The sequence below is a fragment of the Brassica oleracea genome, chromosome C5, assembly GCF_000695525.1.
Source record: "Brassica oleracea var. oleracea cultivar TO1000 chromosome C5, BOL, whole genome shotgun sequence".
Classification (NCBI taxonomy): domain Eukaryota; kingdom Viridiplantae; phylum Streptophyta; class Magnoliopsida; order Brassicales; family Brassicaceae; genus Brassica; species Brassica oleracea.
The window spans coordinates 13,396,694-13,400,299 of NC_027752.1; the positions used below are offsets into that span (position 1 = coordinate 13,396,694).

A 3,606-nucleotide genomic window follows, 5' to 3' on the forward strand; every position below is an offset into this window, starting at 1 on the left:
AGTCAAACAAGAACGTTTCTCAAACGCAGGGCTAAGACTAAACCCTTGCAACATCGCAAAACATCTTCAAGCCCGCGAACATTTCAAGCAAGAAACGCGGCATACGAAAGATTAACAAATCTTCAGCCTCGCGAGACGTCGCAGACGCCTGAAGATTCGTTCCTCGACGAAATATCCTTCCTCTATAAAAACACTTTCTTGGAAGACCAGACAGTCGTACGCACTAACATCTTCTCAAAACATATCCTTCGCGAAGACTCGAAACGGTATTTTTTACCATTAAGTTTGTTGCTGATCACAACGAACTCTTAACGTCCTAAACAGACTTAGCCATCTCGTGGAGATGACTCTCGTACATCCGACACAAGGATAATAGCGCTATAAAAGAAACCCAAAATTTTTGGTCAGCACTTCCAGGAGGCTTAAAAATTGTCCTTGGAGAGATGCTCGGTTCCAACCATACAAGTCGTATAAGAGAGAACCTATCGCAGACTTTAAATCGGTACGAATCAGGTTAAAATCGCGACAGATAAATCGATAGCCGGCTAGTCACCGCATAAAATCTTAAAACCAAAAGTAAACCTAGGTCTTGCCCTAAACCAAGCGCACTGGTCTCTAACATCTCTAGGCATAGTATCAAAAACCTTGATACGAGATCCCAAAATTTATCTCTTTGCCAATATTCGAGCGTCTTCAGAAATCTCGCAAGATTTACACACTGCGGAAAACTCTCGAAACAGATCACGGATATAGCAAATCACACAGAGTTAGATTACGAGATGACAACTCGTAATCTTCCTTCTACACCCATATAAAATGCCATCGGCAGCAACACGCCTGATAACCGCTACATAAAAACTAGACCGTAAAAGTCTCGCTGGAAAACAAGTCATAAGAACCTAAACTCCAAGACGAACTACGAAAAGCTTGATCCCTTCAACAAGGGTACGCAGCCCCAATCTTATCGCGTTCTACTCTTAGAAGAGTGAGAAGACCACTTACCACGAACCTTTTCGACCATTAATTCCGCCTAACTCACCTAACTTGCCAAGCCACTCGCTAAAACCTCACGCTAGAAGCTCATGGTTCTAACGAGCTGGGGGGCTAACTGTTGGGGTCAAAATCGGTCACGATGGAATCAATGTCTGAAAGTCCGTAAAAATCGGCATGAACGTTTTTACGAAAAATAAATCTTAGAAAAAGATCTATTTTTACGAAGAATCTTGCGGAGAAAACACATTTACGAAAAATCGGAGAAAGACACGAACAAGGTTGCCGCGTAGCAACCAACGCAAAAGCTGGTCGTTACGTAGCGACCGAGCTCTCACCAAAGCTAGGTCGCTACATAGCGCTACGTAGTGTGCTCGGTCGCTACGTAGCGTGCTCGGTCGCTACGTAGCGTGCTCGGTCGCTACGTAGCGTGCTCGGTCGCTACGTAGCGACCGAGCTCGAGGCAAAGCTCGGTCGCTACGTAGCGACCAAGCACTCACTCGGTCGCTATGTAGCAACCGAGCTCGAGCCAAAGCTCGGTCGCTACGTAGCGACCAAGCACTCACTCGGTCGCTATGTAGCAACCGAGCTCGAGCCAAAGCTCGGTCGCTACGTAGCGACCTAGCTCGAGCAGGAGCTCGGTCGCTACATAGCTCCCGAGCTCGAGCAGGAGCTTGGTCGCTACGTAGCGACCAAGCTCCCGAGCTCGAGCCGAAGCTCGGTCGCTACGTAGCGACCGAGCTCTTCCGAAACGTCGATAAGACATCAGTCCATGCATTTTCGTCTACCCTTCGATGCTATCTCCCGAATACCGTAGCGAACCCATCTCACGTTCCCAGCCATTTCTAAGTTATCAATCAAACTTTACCGTAAAAACTGCGGAAAGTTCATTCTTTATCGAAAGAAGCCGTAATAAACGCTTCGAGTCGAAAGACGGCCCAAATGGACCTAAGACACGACTCGAGGCCCAACTTACGATTTCTTAACCAACAGCCCGTAAACCGCATGTCGGTTTACGCTTGGTCCGGAAGGGAAGATAAATGTCAAGTTTCCGCGGATAAATACGAAATTTTGAAGATAATTACGAAGATCGGAAAAATGAAATATCTCCATTTTTATGCTATGTCGGCTTAAGGGCAGAAGAGTAAAGGCGTAAACCGACCTTGGAGCCAGTATATAAGGGGTCCTAGGCGAGAGGCATGGGGAGGACTTTTTCAGAGAAAACTTAGCATTTAGAGCAATTAGGCAACTTTTCGTTTTTGTTATTTTGAGCTGCGACTCAATTAGGTTTAGCCGTCTTAGGGTTGCTAGAACTAGGAATCTCGCCGACAGCTCTCGAGCCCAGGCTTATACCTTGTTGTAAACGCTCATACGCAAATTCGGAATAAGACTTCTCTTTGCTCTCTTTTTCGATTTCGTATTTTATTACTGTTCTCGTTTCGTGTTCTGATTGCTTGGCGTGTGGTATTAGCAGATATCTGGGACCTCTGGGAAATTAGTGTTCTCCTACTTTCCTTATTTAAACAGAAATCGACAGTGCGAATTTCGGTTCCCAACGTTACGTCGGTCAATTACGCCTTCCACTTACAGTGGGTGTTGTAATGTAATTCAGTAGACACAAATGTTCAGTTGAAAAAAATTCTAAACTGTATTTATGCATCAAACTTATCATCCGTAACATAATAATATGCTTTTTCTGTGCTACTATGAACCGTTTGTAAATAAATGTCTATGATGTATATGACTGCTTAGTTTGTTGCTTTTGACAGTGAAATCACTAAGCTTGCAATGTGTCAGGACAGCAAAAGCATCTCAGGTGATGGTTAGCTTTACAATTTCGTTGGTTTCTTTTTCCTATTATGTTGTATGGATTATTTTAGCTAACAAATATCGCAACAGAGCGCTGGCAATAACTCTAATAGATTTATATATACATTTAGAATTTGAAGTTTGGTGAGAACATGAACAAGTACTTCTATCACGCTATTGGACAGTTATACGTCATTTCATGAGAATTGATTTCTTATATTTCTCATAATCAGTAAGATTTTAAATGTTTTGTCTACTTTGCATTCATACCGCATTCTCCATCTATCTTCTCGATGCTACTATATAATGATCAAGTCATTTTCTGCACAAATAGGCAAGTGGGGATGTTACGTTGGGTGCTTGGTTTATTGGGCTTGGCTATACAAAGTCTGTTGTGACTCTAAAACTTTTACCTCATTTAACATTGATTCTGGTTCTTGGGAGAATTGCAGATTGTGAATGAAAGGCACAAGCAGGGAACATATGTGTAGCTGCGTTCGACTCGACATGTAGCGGTATTTGAAGATCCGATGATCCCATTGTGGAGGTTAACATGCAATGTGTTGATCTGGAAATCATTATTTGGAAGCTACATTTCGAGGCATTTCCTCAACATATAAATAGACCATAGACAGAGTTTGATATTTATAATACTCAGTGATCATGGAGTCTGCAGAAAACAGTCCTTTTGCATATTCTATATGGAACCAAGAGATATGTCCTTTGTTTGATGATTGTATTATGACAACTACTAACATAGGAGATGACTAGAGAAAGAGAAATGAGTATGAAACTCTTATATGAGTA

At 42.8% G+C, this 3,606-nt stretch overlaps 1 protein-coding gene across 1 annotated transcript in view; it reads right to left on the reverse strand.

Moving 5' to 3' along the window:
* LOC106294085 (gibberellin-regulated protein 12) overlaps positions 1-3,606 on the reverse strand; it is a 21,595-nt gene that overhangs the window by 17,036 nt on the left and 953 nt on the right. The window lies entirely within an intron of this gene.